This window comes from Carya illinoinensis, chromosome 8 (genome assembly GCF_018687715.1).
Source record: "Carya illinoinensis cultivar Pawnee chromosome 8, C.illinoinensisPawnee_v1, whole genome shotgun sequence".
NCBI lineage: Eukaryota > Viridiplantae > Streptophyta > Magnoliopsida > Fagales > Juglandaceae > Carya > Carya illinoinensis.
Genome location: NC_056759.1, coordinates 15,639,000 through 15,656,455, shown reverse-complemented (window position 1 = coordinate 15,656,455; position 17,456 = coordinate 15,639,000). Strand labels below are relative to the sequence as shown.

General features: G+C 36.5%; 1 non-coding gene across 1 annotated transcript; it reads right to left on the bottom strand.

Moving 5' to 3' along the window:
• Window positions 1-15,032: 15,032 nt before the first annotated feature.
• Window positions 15,033-15,139, bottom strand: LOC122274859. The gene has a single exon (XR_006228399.1). It is a non-coding gene; the product is annotated as a small nucleolar RNA R71 (small nucleolar RNA).
• Window positions 15,140-17,456: the final 2,317 nt, after the last annotated feature.

Below are 17,456 nucleotides of genomic sequence, written 5' to 3'. Positions count from 1 at the left end.
TAGTTTCCGTTTTGGGAAATCCGGCCTTCCTCCGCCGTTTTCGCCGCCACCCACGGCCAAACTCCATTTCCACTAGTTTCATAAACATCCTTAGACCCTTCCCTATCAATCCCGAGCCTTGGTTTGTCCCCGTTCAAAAGTGGGTATTTTACAACCCACGACCACATTGAATTTTCACTGTTACGTTGCTTTCCTTCTACCGTTTGCAACGCTGCGTGTTTTCTAAAAATACCATATAGCGCTGTAAGTATTTTTCAAACCCTACTTTTAGATTTAAATATATTTTGCTCTTTCAATAATTAATTGTTGTTGGTTGGCTGATTCCGAACTGAGTCCGAGGAGTTCGGGGGGTCGGATGGATTGAGAACGGAGTGCTTGGTTTTGCTTGTTTGTGTTTGCTTGATTATTTGAGCTATGAGGCGTGAGTTGCATATTGTGTTTATGTGCATTTTGTTTTAATCGAGAAAATCCCGTTTTATTGGCGTAAATAGTTTTGGGTGCGTGTGTCTCACGAGCCCAAGCCGGAATGGGTTATTATCTCGGTGGAGCTCCTCTGGTCACTCGGGAGTGGATAATACTGAGTGACATCCCCTGGGTGGTCGCAGGGCGACGACCGGATCGCACGATACGGTAACGCTGTCGTGACGACTCCGTGGTCCCTAGAGTGGCGGGGACTAGAGGATGGCCTGCCTAGGTACGCGCGGGGCGCGAGTCTGGGCATCGTTCGTTTAGGTGTCACATGCGTAGTCGTTACCTGTGGTATGGCACAGAGCCAGGGTGTGCGGGTGATCCCTAGGGGAGATCATGGTGCATGCATAACCGGATTGTTTTTATGGTTTTCGGATGTGGGCCATTTTCTGGGAAAATGGCGATGTTTGGTTTTCGAGGCTTTTGATCCATTTTCTGGAAAAATTGTGGTTTGGGCCATTATCTGGGATAATGGCGAGGCTTGGTTTTAAGGATATATTTTTTGTGGGCCAAATGGGTTTTTGGCGTGCGTGGAAAAATTATGGTTTTATGGCGCATGTGCATTGGTTTTTCTTTCACGCATATTGTTTGAGTTTTATATGTTTTTATCTAATGGTGTTTGGAATTTACTTACCTGCGGCACTATTTTTGGTACCGTAGATTTTGGTGCAGAGATCGAGGATGAGGAGGAGGAGGCTGTATTTAGTTTAAAATTTATGTTTGTGTTTTGTAATATTTATTTAAGTATGTGTTGAACAGTTTTGTATTAAACAAGAAAAATTCTGGTACTTAGTTATTGACTTGCTTTTCGCTGCGTATTTTCCGTGCACATTCGTCGCTTATACACACACTTGGCATACGTCGATAGGGTGATGACTCGTGATGTCATCATCCAGACGTCTCGATTTTTCCATGTTCGTGCGTGGGGATTTGGGGGCTTTACATAAATGGCTGAATATTGGTAATGTTGGGGTATGTTAAATTCAGCTATCATGTGTTATTGTTTCAGAGTTTTGATTTGAAATGCCAAATAGTTTTAGTTTCTACTTAGTGGTTTTGGTTTTAATGGTTTTAGTGACATATATGGTGTATCAAACATTAGTTCAAGTTTGTAACACAAGCAACTTCACTCAAAACTTCATGAACCTATTAGGGTTGGTAAAAAAGAAATTTTATTGTGAGTTCTCTTTCAAGAAGTTGGCTCTTTTGAATTTTAAAGTTTGGCTCGGTGAATAGATCTTGAAAACTCTTGTTAATGGGAGTTTAGTCTATGTATAAAGCTTTGTTTTGAACCATGAAATGATGATTTAAGTTGAGTTCTGGATGACTACTTATGAATGCATGATTTTGGTGCAAGCTTTGAGGTTCTTGCCTAGTTACTTGTTTTAATCAAAAGTTTGGTTATGAAATCATTAAAATAGAGTTAAAACCTAGCTAAGGCTTGACTATGATGATCGTGGGTAAGTTATTTCAAGGAAATTAGCATGCTACATAAAGATTTTGTCAATTTATTCTAGAACAAAAGACGTGTGTCTTGGGTCAAAATGTGAGGATTTGGAAAGACTATTGGGTTCCTGGTTTTAAAAACCTTGCAGAGGTGCAGAACAGAACCTCTCTGAGTGGGAATGCAGATGTACTTTTGGAAGAGAATGCTAATGTTGAGTCCTTATTTGTTGCTGATCAGAGAGTGTGAGATGTGGGTAAAATTACTGCTATGTTTACACCAGAAGTAGCTCTACAGATTACAAAGATTGTGCTTAGTCAGGATAGAGCAGATCTATTTTGTTGGACTCAGGAAGCAAATGGTCATTATACTATCAAAAGTGCCTATAGGATGTTCAAAACCTTAAGTCCTAATAAACAGTATGGGGAATCTCTGAATCCTACTTTGATGAGAAAATTGTGGAAAGCTATTTGGAATATGAAACTTCCTTCTAAAGTGAGAATATTTGCTTGGAAAGCTGCCAAAGGGATTTTGCCAACAAAGTATAATTTCAGAAAGAAAAAGGTGGTAGAAGAGGAAGGATGTGTTTTTTGTAATGCTGAAAGAGAAGATATCCTCCACGTGCTTTGTTCCTGCCCTTTTATTAAAGAGGTCTCATCTCATTACTTCCCATGAATGATCATTATAAGGGAAGATGAACTTTTTCTTGATGTGGTTCCAAGGCTGTAACAAAATAAGAGGTTTAAAATGTTTGAATTGTTTTTCCTCATATGTTGGAGCTACTAGTATAGAAGAAACATGAAGATTTTTTAGGAGAAGGTTGTGAGCATAGAGACTATAGTGGGTAATGCTTTGGCAATGCAAAATTCTTTTAAGGAACTCAAGTAAACCTATTTATGTTATAAGACATCACTGTAAATGGGATTTCCCACCTCCTGGAGTCTTTAAACTCAATATAGATGGAGCGTTTTCTTCAAATGGTTCTGTGGCAAGTATAGGAGCAATTTTAAGAGATTCTAACTTCTAAGGAAAAAGTGATTATGTCTGCTGCAAAGAAAGAACATGCTGATATGACTGCTGTGGAGGTTAAGGCATTAGCTATTCTCCGAGGCCTCAGCTCTGCCTTCAACTTGGGATTAATCATCTTGTGATTGAAAGTGATTCATTGTTGGTTGTCAAAGAATTCAATAAACAAGGGTTCTCCAAGGCTGCATTTGAAATGTTGTTAGAGAGGCTAGGGACTTGATGACACGGTTCCTTACCTATGCTATGCAACATGTCAATGGAGAATTGGCTTGGGTCAAAATGTAAGGATTAGGAAAGACTCTCTGGTTCCTGGTGTTAAAAACCTTGCAGAAGTGCAGAATAGAACCTCTCTGAGTGGGAATGCAGATGTGTTTTTGGAAGAGAATGCTATTGTTGAGTCCTTATTTGTTGCTAATCAGAGAGTGTGGGATGTGGGTAAGATTACTGCTATGTTTGCACTAGAAGTAGCTCTACAGATTACAAAGATTATGCTCAGTCAGGATAGAACATATCTATCATGTTGGACTCAAGAAGCAGATGGTCATTATTCTGTCAAAAGCGCCTATAGGATGTTCAAAACCTTAAGTCCTAATAGAAAGTATGGGGAATCTTTGAATGCTACTTTGATGAGAAAACTGTGGAAAGCTATTTGGAATCTGAAACTTCCTTCTAAGGTGAGAATATTTGCATCGAAAGCTGCCAAAGGGATTTTGCCAACAAATTATAATCTCAGGAAGAAAAAGGTAGTAGAAGAGGAAGGATGTGTTTTTTGTAATGCTGAAAGGGAAGATATCCTCCATGCGCTTTGTTCCTGCCCTTCTATTAAAGAGGCTGGTCTCATTACTTCCCATGAATGATCATTATAAGGGAAGATGAACTTTTTCTTGATGTGGTTCTAAGGCTGCAACAAAATAAGTGGTTTAAAATGCTTGAATTGTTTTTCCTCATATGTTGGAGCTGCTGGTATAGAAGAAACATGAAGATTTTTTAGGAGAAGGTTGTGAGCATAGAGACTATAGTGGGTAATGCTTTGGCAATGTAGAAGTCTTTTAAGGAACTCAAGTGCAAACCTATTTCTATTATAACACATCACTGCAGATGGGAATTCCCACCTCCTAGAGTCTTTAAACTCAATGTAGATGGAGCCTTTTCTTCAAATGGTTCTATGGTGCAGGTATAGGAACAATTTTAAGAGATTCTAAGGGAGAAGTGATTATGTCTGCTGCAAAGAAAGAACATGCTGATATGACTACTGTGGGGGTTGAGGCATTAGCTATTCTCCGAGGCCTTCAGCTCTGCCTTCATCTTGGGATTAATCATCTTGTGATTGAAAGTGATTCATTGTTGGTTATCAAAGAATTCAATAAACAAGGGTCCTCCAAGGCTGCATTTGGAAATGTTGTTAGAGAGACTAGGAACTTAATGACACAGTTCCTTACCTGTGCTGTGCAACATGTCAATGGAGAATTGGCTTGGGTCAAAATGTGAGGATTAGGAAAGACTCTTGGGTTCCTGGTTTTAAAAACCTTGCAGAAGTGCAAAATAGAACCTCTCTAAGTGGGAATGCAGATGTGTTTTTGGATGAGAATGCTACTGTTGAGTCCTTATTTGTTGCTGATAAGAGAGTGTGGGATGTGGGTAAGATTACTGTTATGTTTACACCAGAAGTAGCTCTACAAATTACAAATATTGTGCTCAGTCAGTATAGAGCATATCTATTATGTTGGACTCAAGAATCAAATGGTCATTATACTATCAGAAGTGCCTATAGGATGTTCAAAACCTTAAGTTCTAACAGACAGTATGGGAAATCTTTGAATGCTACTTTGATGAGAAAACTATGGAAAGCTATTTGGAATATGAAACTTCCTCCTAAGGTGAGAATATTTGCTTGGAAAGTTGCCAAAGGGATTTTGCCAACAAAGTATAATCTCAGGAAGAAAAAGGTGGTAGAAGAGGAAGGATGTGTTTTTTGTAACGTTGAAAGGGAAGATATCCTCCATGCGCTTTGTTCCTGCCCTTCTATTAAAGAGGTCTGGTCTCATTACTTCACATCAATAATCATTATAAGGGAAGATGAACTTTTTCTTGATGTGGTTCTAAGGCTGCAACAAAATAGGAGGTCTGAAAGGTTTGAATTGTTTTTCCTTATACGTTGGAGCTACTGGTATAGAAGAAACATGAAGATTTTTTAGGAGAAGGTTGTGAGCATAGAGACTATAGTGGGTAATGCTTTGGCAATGCAGACGTATTTTAAGGAACTCGAGTGCAAACCTATTTTTGTTATAAGACATCACTGCAGATGGGAATTCTCACCTCCTGGAGTCTTTAAACTCAATGTAGATGGAGCCTTTTCTTCAAATGGTTCTATGGCACAGGTATAGAAGCAATTTTAAGAGATTCTAAGGGAGAAGTGATTATGTCTGCTGCAAAGAAAGAACATGCTGATATGACTACTGTGGAGGTTGAGGCATTAGCTATTCTCCGAGGCCTTCAGCTCTGCCTTCATCTTGGGATTAATCATTTTGTGATTGAAAGTGATTCATTGTTAATTATCAAAGAATTCAATAAACAAGGGTCCTCCAAGGCTACATTTGGAAATGTTGTTAGAGAGGCTACGGACTTGATGACACGGCTCCTTACCTGTGCTATGTAACATGTTAATAGAAGCTGCAATGAAGCAGCACATTCACTTGCCAAGTTTGGTCTAAATGTGCAGGATATTAGTTTATGGTGGGGTGCATACGCAGATGTAATTTCTAATATTCTTTGGATTGATTCAAGTATTTTGTAAGTTTTATTGATTAATGAAGCATGTTTTCCAAATTATAAAAAAGAAAAAAAAGAATAAAAAAAAAGAAAAAAAAAACATGTTTGATTTGGTTGTATGATTTGTGAAATGATTTGTATTCTATCTCTTTGATACCTTGAACAAGTTGGTTAGGTTTGTATGATACCCTCTATAAATGAGTATATAGCATGTTAGAAGTTAGAATGTGTGATTCTTTAAAGTTCTTGATGTTCATTTGTAAAAGTTCTAGATGTTCAAGGAAATTAGCATGCTACATAAAGATTTAGTCAATTTATTCTAGAACAAAAGACGTGTGATTTGGTTTTAGGGTTTGTGAAATGATTTGTATTCTATCTCTTTGATACCTAGAACAAGTTGGTTAGGTTTGTATGATACCATCTATAAATGAGTATATTGCATGTTAGAATTTAGAATGTGTGATTCTTTAAAGTTCTTGATGTTCATTTGTAAAAGAAATGTTAAAGAAACTCATGCTAGTTTCGGGTTGTGAAGTTTGATGTTGAGTTTGTGTTGGTTAATTCATATGATGAATGTATGGTCATGAGGAATATAAATCTAGTGACTTAACATTATACTAATCTCGGGATTAGGATATGATTAAGTGCTAAAGTCAGTTAAGTCTCCATTGGTTTTCAAATGGGCCTAAAATACACTTGGTGAAACTCTAGAATTTTGAGTGTTTCGGCCATAGTGGGTTTTATGTAGTGGATACATGATTTCTTAGTTTCTGAGTTCAAAAATGGATTTAAAATATAAAATACATGAGGGTTGTAAAGTTTGGTGAAGTTTCAGGCTCGATTGTGATTATTGAAAGTTTAAGAGCTTATTTGCAAATTCTGAAGAGTTAAGAGGCAAATTTGCGAATAAGTGGTCTAAGAGTGTAGATTCTAAAATCTTTCTTGGATTTCCTAATCTTAGCATATCTCTTGTTTCAACCTGCATCGCTTTATCAATGCAAGAACCTTGTAAGTTAGCTTCTAACTTACTCTCGGTATATGCTAGTATGCTAGATAATAAATATCATGCTAAGTAATCCATGTTACAGTTAAATTCTCGTTAATATTCAAAATATTATTTGATACCATGATGTCATATGTCATAAGCATGAATATCCGTCACATATCATAAGCATTTGTCATGAAGCATGCGAGTTTATCACAAATTTCGAGTCAATCATGAAAATTAAGTGGAATCCTAATGGAACTCCTCTGTCTATTCTAGAGTGAATAAAATAGAATAAAATCCCCTGAATTGATGAAGAACAGTCAATAGGCTTCAAATAGGACCAAAAGATTTCCGAAGCGAAGTCAAAAGGCACCTAACGCTGGTGGATGCCGCTAATGACTTAAGGTAATGGTTAATTTGAACTACTATGAGATATGACTCTGATTACATACGTACTGACGGATTGTGGACAAACATGTGATGTGATGCAGTAATCACCAGGAGCACAAGGTTTATGGGGAACCGTGGAGCATCAACTCTATGTAAGAACAAGAATATGAATGAATGAAATCTGTTTTATGAAATCAAGCATATTATGAAGTATGAAAACTCTGATGTTATAAGTTATGTTTTCTAAATGTAAGTCTATGTCAATCATTCATATACGTCATGTTTATTATTAGGCATACTTTATAAATTGATAGTAGTTGTTGTATAACTTGCTGAGATTGAAAAATCTCACTGTTGTAGCCCCAACTAGCATTCCTACCCAGAATTGTAAAAGTTGTGATCGGTTAGCATAGAGCACAACATCCCTGCCTAGATGCTATTAAATAGATAGTGTTTGGACTCAGCGAAGCTCTTGGAGATCATACTCTAGTTTTTTAACTTCATATTGGCGCTGATCGTCAAACTGTGTGAGCAACTTAATGTGTAGTTAAGAAACTATATAGGAGTCTATAATTAAGGAGTTCATACTCTAGTACTATGTCTCTTTTGAGTAAAGTCATGTTTGTATGGATTATGAACTTATATACGTATTAGTGTTATGAATAATATTTTTGGATTTAGTCTATTATGGTGCAACTTATATTTGAACAAAAACATTTCCGCTGCCATTAATGCATGAGTGTATATTATCTATCATGAATGGGGGTATCTAATCTTGTATTTCTTGTTTCAACGATTCAATCTCAGTCAAATCCCAAGTAGAAGTTAGGGGTGTCACAACAAAGCTCTTCAAGTAGTTAAGATGTTGCATGAGTTCCACATTGCACAAACCAACACACCACCTAACATTTAGAAGCTTGACACCTTCAAACTTTATTGACAATGCATAGGACACTCTTTATAGTTGCTGCAAGCTATAATTATACAGGCTATCCCTTTTTCTTCCTGATACTTGGTCAATTGTCTCACCCGAGTACCTTCACACATTACCTTTCTTTCTCTCCCTCATTCTCATTACTTGCGAGTAAAATTGAGTGACATGGAGAGTGATTGGTTAGTAATATTTCAAGGAGACACCGACCTACATTCGGGAAGCTTCACTTAGACCACAATCACCGAAACAAGCTTGTGGTAAAGAGAAATGGTAAGTGACCTTTGAACTGTGATCAAGATATTTTGTGTATGATTGCTATTTACCCATTAAATCTAGCATGATTTAGTTTTGTTGTAAATGCATTTACATTGATTTAAATGATAAGTTGCTCATTTACATAGCACGGTTGCATAAAGTATCAAGTCTTTGATAAATTTTCACGACCCCAAGCTAGAATGGGGAATTATTTTGGTAGAACTCCCTTATCCACTTTGGAATGTTTAAGAATTAAGTGAAAACCCTTAGGTTGATGATGAAAATCAATGCACCACATGAGAGGTAGTAATGGCGTCAAGACGTAGGTGTGCCTCTTTAACTGGTGGAGGCTTTAGAAAGCTTAAAAGTGAGAGAGGTGAAGGATGTTTCACAAAGCATTAAGTATATAAGGTTCTACGTATGAAGTCACACTTTTGGATCATTACCCATGTTATGATGAAGGTAGTCAATCATACACTTAGGTTCATGAGGGAGACTAGAGTGTACGGTTAACAAAAATAACATATGGTTTTAAGTTTACAGAGTTTCTAAAGAAAAGTACAATGATAAAGTTTTAAAGTCTCATATACATTTTCTTAAATATTTGTCATTACATGTTTATCATGAGCATTAGTTCTAAAGATACCTGAGATTCTATAATCTCATGGTGGTAGCCCCACTACGATCCCACTCCTCGGAATCATAGATCATGTTGAAGAGCAAGTAGAGCATGATCAAGAGGAAGAGTAGGTAGACATTACAGAGAATATTGACTAAGAAATTGTGAAAGTTGACCATTTAATAATTTTACATTGAGTTTTGTTATATACAAGTAAAGTCGCGTACTAATCTGCATACCAATATTGATTACTTCATATTCAAAATTTAAATTAGCATTGTTTTCAATAAAATCTACTTTTTGACCAATCACATTAGATTAGTGTACATATTAGTGCACAATTGTGCTTGCAACTAGATTTTTCCTTATACATTATGGAGATTGTGCTTACATAATTTAAATGGTTGACAAGGTATTTTAGTTATAATGTATAGTTTGTGTTATGAATATTTTGTAGTGATGATCAGTGTTTATATTGGGATGTAATCTATCTGGTACAAGCTTTATATTACCTTTCCACTATGGATATTGCATATTGCTAGTAACATGATAGGTTAATGCATATTAACCATCATGGATGCGCCGAAAGGTAGGGGGATTTGTAGTAGGATTTTATTTTTGAGGAAATGTAAAGAGATGTATTTCACGTGTATCAATAGAATAACTCTATTATTCTAACATCTCTACATCATACACCATCCACATGACATTTGGTTGTTGTGTGGTGTAGAGACCTTAGAATAACAGTACTCCTATTGATATACTTTAAGGTGACCTTAATATGATGCTCCAAATTACCAACGAGGCTTCAAGTGGAGTCAATGCACAATACGTTCAATGCAACAGTTTACATGATAAATGAGTTATATATATTAAAGTTGTGAGTTTTTAGAACTTCTCTATAAATTTTATTCAAAATTAATTAGATATGGTATTTTAGCTTATATAGTGGGAGTGATTACAAAACTTTTTACGAAGCTTTCTGTCTCACTTTATAGGAAGGCATTTCCTAGTCTAATTAGATTTTGGAATAAAATTAAATGTGTGCTGATATTAAGTCGCGTAGTAAATATAGTGATAATGACAAATAAGAACGTATTTGCTTACCTTACTAAAGGAGAGAAACTAGATGGGACCACATATGACATGTGGCATAGGAAACCTAATATTTGTTTAATAAACAAGATGTGCTTGTCCTACCTTATGATATAACCTGAGAAATGGAATATCTCCTAACATTGTCATGCTATGGAAACCTATCAAGCTTGGGTAAAGAAAGATTTATACATGCACTTTGACATGCACAGTAGCATATTAAAGCTGGGTTCATATGTTATAGCATAATACCTATTAGCAGATAGTACATTATGAAACTCAAGAGGAAGTTCTTGGAGTTGGCACCTACCAACTCAAGATGCATTTAGAGCACTTGTTACTTCTTCATGGCATACTTTATGCACCCAGTTTTCAATAAAATATATTTTTAGTTATTTTTCTTTCACTTTTCACTTTAATAGGCCTCAACTAGACTTTTATTTGGATAGGGCTTTGGATGAACAGGATCTTCTTTCAAATGGTTTCTTTATGTTGGATTTAGATCATTTCTCATTTTCTTTCATGGCTTCAAAAAAGATATTGTTGTTTCTAATTCACTGAAACAAGATACAAGACTAGGCCACATAAGAAAAGATAGAATAGTTAAACTAACTAGAGAAGCCCTATTGGAACCTATTGCTAATGTAAACCCACATGTATATGAGCCTTTTCTAGCTTGGAAAGCATGTAGGAAGCCATTTCAAAAGGCTCCTAGTGCATCTTATCCGTTAGAGCTAGTTCATTCTAATATATTTGGACTTATGAATGTGAAGGCATCTTGGCACATCCTATTGTCTCACCTTTATAGAAAACTGTTCACGTTTCCATTATTTTATCCAATATCTCATCGCTTTGGAGCATTAGATTGCTTCAAGGTCTTTGTGGCTGAGGTTGAGAATCGAAAAGAAATAAATTTAAAAATCCTATAAACTGACTTGAGTCATGAATACTTGTAAAGAGTTTCAGGGAATATGGAAGGAGATGAGATACATAGGCAATAAACGAATCCTGGTACAACACAATAACATGGTATTGCAGAATGGAGGAATCATACCTTGTTAGAAATGGTTCGATCAATAATGGCGCAAGCTAACCTACCAAGATCATTCTAGGATTTCTCTTTAAGCCGCTACCTACATGTTGAGTCGTGTGCCTTCTAAGTTTATAGTGTCCACATGGGTGGGAAAGTAACAATCAGTTAAATAACTACCCACCAATTATTTAACTGCACAAGTTAATTAACTCCCCCACTACACATGCTTAATTAACTTATAGGGAAGGTAATCATCATTCCATTAGAATAATCTTAAAAGAGAGTATTACGCATGTAAATTTAAGCAATTGTAGTGAATGTACATAAAGCCTCTCCTATGATTTCCTAGAACAATCATCTTAGGCTTCTAAGCTTGAAGTGTGGAATTATTTGGAAGACTCTAGTAGCCTCCCAAGTGACATAGAGAGGACATCATAGCAATTTTACTTGTGTTGTAAGATGATTAAAGGTTTGAATTTGTCGAAATTTTGCTCCACTTGAGGTAATTTGAATTAACCACGTATAACAAGAAAAAAAAACTATAATAACATCTTACCATTATGGCATAAATGTGAGAACTCCACCATTTGAAGGAAGGAACACTCTATGTGTGAGATTTTAAAGACTCATTCTCCCAAATGCAAAGGAAGCTCCTGTTAAACGAACAAGGTGAAAAAAAGCCCCAGGCAAGCAACCCTTGGACAAGCGTGGCCCTAGGCAAGCAAAGGAATAGGTAAAAGTGTAGCATGATTAAGCATCAGTTTGGACGGCAAAGGCAAGGCGACCAAAGGTATTTGAGTTCTAAATTGGATGATTTTTTTTGGATTACCCTTATCTTGGAAATTGAGTTTTCAATTGACTTGGAGCCAGGGACAACTCCAGTGCACAAGGCACCATATAGAATGGCGTTATCAGAGTTAAAAGAGTTAAATGCACAACTGTAAGAACTAATAGTCAAGGGATTTATTAGACCTAGTTTGTCATCTTAAGGAAAGATAGGAAGCTCAAGATGTGTATCAACTACTAAGAACTAAATAAGGTGATGATAAAGAATAAGTATCTCTTGCCCAGGATCAATGACTTGCTCAACCAACTACAAGGGTCATCAGTATTTTAAAAGTTTAACTTCAAATCTGGGTGTCACCAGTTGAGAATTAAAGAGAGTGACGTGCCGAAGACTACATTTAGGACAAGGTACAGGCACTTTGAATTCACAACGATGCCATTTGATCTAAACAAACACCCCGATTGCATTCATATAGCATGAACTGGGTGTTTAGGCCCTTCTTGGATTTCTTCATGGTAGTGTTCATCGATGACATCTTGGTCTACTCGAAGGACTTGCAGTAGTAGTATTGCATTCATATATGAACCACCTACGATTGGAGCTAGGGAAGTTAAGTGAACACTAGTTGTTTTCCAAACTTAGTAAGTGTGAATTTTTGCTAGAGGATGTTATGTTTCTTGGTCACATTATATCCAACATTGGAGTGGTAGTGAACTCTAGCAAGATCGAAGCAGTGAAAGATTGGCAATGTGATGAAGCGCTAAAACTGCATGATTAAGTTACTTAAGCGAACAAATTGTTTAATAAAAAATTATTTAAGTACTAATTATGCAATAGATCACAATACTTGAGTCAATTGATAAATTCTGGTATTTTTGTGCTTAAAAATATTTATAATGCAATTGTTTCACATGAAAATAAATATTTCATTTTTATTCCTCTCATAACAAGGATAGTTTGGGCAATACACAGCAAAGACATCATTCAAAAAAATGAAGTGTAAATGCACACATGCAGACCAGGCCTCATTCGGACAGCAGCCACTCACACATGCAATACACGTGCAGCAGGAGATAAATGCACACATGCATATCAGCAGAAGTGGTTTTGCTGCCGGGACAGTAGAGTAGGCTAGTTTTATTTTTTTTTTCCTTTTTCATTTAGCAGAAAGCAGCTGGTTTTGGCTTTTACTTTCACTTTCTTTTTTTTTCGTTTAGTTCTAGGGAGTAGAGTGTAGCTGAGTTTTAATTTCTTTGCTCTTTTCTTTAAGGAGGTAGGCGGCTATTTTTGGAAGGATTCAACTTGGCTTTTCCAATAGACGGGTAGTAACGTGGTAGTTGAGAGTTTTTAATTTTATTTCTTTTCCTATTTTTCTTCTTCACATTTTTCTTTCGTCTAGCATCTTGGAGGTGGCTTTCTTCTTGGTTAATTTTTGGCTTTCGGCTTATTTTTATTTTAGATTTCTTTTGCTTTCAGATTTTGTCATGACTCATCTTAGACTTATCTTTGTTGTTAGAATTATCATGTGTAGCTAATTTTTGAAGCTTGGGTTGTGGAATGAAGCTTGATTTGTTTTGGATTCTAGTATAGTGCAATATTTTGTAGATAAATGATGATTACTCTATATTACTAGTCGGATTTGAATTGAAAATATATTGTGGCTCTTGCTCTTGTTTTGTTGTTGACGTAAGGCACAACAAAAGCTTGAAAATTATCAAGGCTTCTCTCGATTGATTGTTAATGTGTATTTGGCTAGTAAAGTAGAGAATCCCTTAGAAAAAAATATTGCAAAAACTTGAGCATAACTTTTTATCTTCCGTTTATCAATGCCTTGATTGGATTGTTAATCGAGAAAATTATCTAGAATCCGAAATAAACAGAGTCTCATACCCAACCCAAGTGTTCATTAATTTGTTTTTTTTTTTTTAGAAACTCTAATTTCAACTTCGATTATTTTTTTGCATTGCATTTGAATTTTATTTTCATCTCTCATACTTGATTTATTTGTTACTCACAAATCTCTTATACGCTTTGATAACCCATTGTCCCTGTAGAATACGATCCTGGACTTATCCTTGATACAACTTGACACTTCTACACTTGGAATCACATTCGACCACGAGTCAAGTTTTTGGCGTCATTGCCGGGAACAACTAGTGTAGAGCATTCCTTTACTGCTGAGAGGACGTTTGTGGAGCTGTAATCTTTTCACAGCCTGGGTGACATCTAATCTTTTTCCCTTCTCTCTATTTATTTTTCATGATCTTTGATTATCTGCTCTTGTTTGTATGACTGGTTGGACTAGAGACCATACATCTCGACTGTTTAGGACAGAATCATTGACATCTTTTATCTCTGCATCATCTTCTGTTGAATCATCATCAGATACTGATATCATCATGGCTGAAAATGAGCATCATGATAGGGAAGTGGAGAATCCAAACAGGACACTTAGAAAATATCTTCAGCCTGTTAGGACTACGATCCTGGACTTATCCTTGATACAACTTGACACTTCCACACTTGGAAGCACATTCGACCACGAGTCAAGTTTTTGGCGCCGTTGCCAGGGACAACTGGTGCTTATTAGAGCATTCCTCTACTACTGAGAGGACGTTTGTGGAGCTGTGAATCTTTTCACAGCCTGGGTGACATCTAAACTTTTTACCTTCTCTCTGTTTATTTTTCATGATTGATTATCTGCTCTTGTTTGTATGACTGGTTGGACTAGAGACCATACATCTCGACTGTTTAGGACAAAATCATTGACATCTTTTAGCTCTGCATCATCTTCTGTTGAATCATCATCAGACACTAATAGCATCATGGCTGAAAATGAGCATCATGATAGGGAAGTGGAGAATCCAAACAGGACACTTAGAGAATATCTTCAGCCTGTTAGGACTAGCACACATTCTTGCATCATTTTACCTATTAATGCAAATGTTTTTAATTTCAAACCCGGGATGATTCCATTATTACCACACTTTCATGGTATGGAATCTGAAAACCCCTATTTGCATATCAAAGAGTTTGAAGAAGTGTGTTCCACATTCATGGATAGAACATGCACTGATGAGGTCATAAGCTTGAAATTGTTTCCATTTTCCTTAAAAGACAAGGCTAAGACATGGTTGAATTCCTTAAGACCAAGATCCATTGGGACTTGGCAAGAAATGCAAACTGAATTTTTAAAGAAATTTTTTCCCATGCATAGAACCAATGCCCTGAAAAGACAGATCATAAATTTCTGCCAAAAAGATGTGGAAACATTTTATCATTATTGGGAACGATTCAAAGACCTTTTAAATGCATGTCCTTATCATGGATATAAGAATTGGAGGGTCATTAGTTTTTTTTATGAGGGGTTGCAACCCAAAATGAGACAATTTGTGGAGACTATGTGTAATTGAGCATTTTTTAACAAAGAACCTGAGGAAGCTTTTGAATATTTTGATTATCTAGCTGAAAATGCACAATCATGGGATACATCTGATGTTCATGATAGGTCGGAAAGTTCAAGGACAATTTCAGGGGGTGGGAAATATAATCTGAGGGAAGTAGATGATTTAAATTCTAGGTTGGCTATGATTTCTAAGAAATTAGAAACCATAAAATTGAAGAAAGTGAATGAAATACAAACTGTACCTCAGATTACCTTGAGCTGTAATATTTGTGAGGACCAAGGACATTCAACTAATGATTGCCCGACCACTCCTGCCTTTAAAGAAGTTCTCTTGGATCAATATAATGTTGTTAATATGGTTGCTAAATCTTTTTCAGATCCTTATTCCAACACTTATAATTCGGCATGGAGAAATCACCCTAATTTCAGTTGAAGGGGTGAACAAGCTGCTTTACCTGCACCCAACATAGCTGGTCCTTCACAATTTGCACCCTACACTACCCCAGGAGGTTCAGGACCATCTCAATATGCCAACCACATGGTCCCAGCTCAGAAAAAGAACCTTGAAGACAATTTCCAGCAATTATCCACCAACTTCCAGCAGTTGTCCACCAATTTTCAGCAATTCATGCAAAGCCAAGCTACTATCAACAGTCAAAATTCACAAGCCATTGCTGAGATTCGAGGGTCAGTCACAAGGTTGACTACAACCATGAGTGCTCAAGAGAAAGGGAAGTTCCCTGCACAATCTCAGCGTAATCCCCAAGGCCAAAACCAGCAATTTTAAAGTATGGCAGGAGATTCAAATGTCAAGCAAGTCAAGGCTATTACAACCTTGAGAAGTGGTAAGGTGATTGGCATTCCAGCTCAAGAGGTAGAAAAGAATGGTAACACTTCTAAATCTCCTTCTGAAAACGAGGCACATGATCCTTTGGAATCTGAAAGTGTCCCAAGCACTACACTTGCACATTTTCCTCAAAGGTTAACCCCTTTGCATAAAGATAAGCATCACGCTGAAATTCTTGAAATTTTTAAGCAAGTTAGGATTAATATACCATTGTTAGATGCTATTCAACAGATTCCTACCTATGCTAAATTTTTAACGGATTTATACACCGTAAAAAGAAAATTGAATGTGCAAAAGAAAGATTTTCTTACTGAGCAGGTTAGTGCTATTATCCAAACCAACACTCCTCCCAAATACATGGACCCAGGATCCCCTACCATAGCTTGCATGATAGGGAGCTCAAAAATAGGCCAAGCATTATTAGACTTAGGTTCAAGTGTGAACTTATTGCCTTATAATGTTTATGTTCAGCTTGGATTGGGTGAGTTGAAATCTACTTCTATCACATTGCAGTTGGCTGATAGGTCTATTAAGATTCCTAGAGGTGTTGTGGAAGATGTTTTGGTTCAAGTAGACAAATTCTACTATCCGGTAGACTTTGTCATACTCGACATGCAATTGACTACTCATTCTACTTTCCAAGCACCTGTTATCTTAGGAAGACCCTTCTTGGCTACTTCTAATGCACTCATAAATTGTAGAAGTTGAGTTTTAAAGTTGAATTTTGGAAATATGACTTTGGAGCTAAATATTTTTAATCTTTGCAGGCAACCGCAAGAAGTTGAAGAAGTTCATGAAGTGAATTTGCTGGAAAATTTCATTGATGAAAATTCTGCACATTACTTTCAACTTATTGATTCTTTAGAGAAATTTGAAGAAGATTTAAAAATATTTGATAATGTTAATAACTCATCTCTTGTTTCCTTAATAGGTCAGCAAGTTACACCACCATGGAGGCCAAAATTTGAGCAACTTCCACCATTGACATCAACCCTCAAGCCTTCGGAGGAGCAATCCCCGATTTTGGACTTCAAACCTCTTCCATTGGAGTTGAAGTATGCTTTCTTAGGACCACAAAGCACCTTCCCTGTGGTAATTTCTTCTCACTTAACTAGTGAACAAGAAGATAAATTGCTAGATGTGCTTAAGAAGCATAAAAAATCTATTGGTTGGACAATGGCTGATATAAAAGGTATAAGTCCCTTGGAGTGTACCCATAGGATTTATTTAAAAGATGATGCAAAGCCTTCTAGGGAAATGCAAAGAAGGTTGAATCCCACAATGAAGGAAGTGGTTAAAGATGAGGTGTTGAAATTGCTTGATGTGGGTATCATTTACCCCATCTCGGATAGCAAGTGGGTAAGTCCCATTCATGTAGTTCTTCCAAAAAAATCT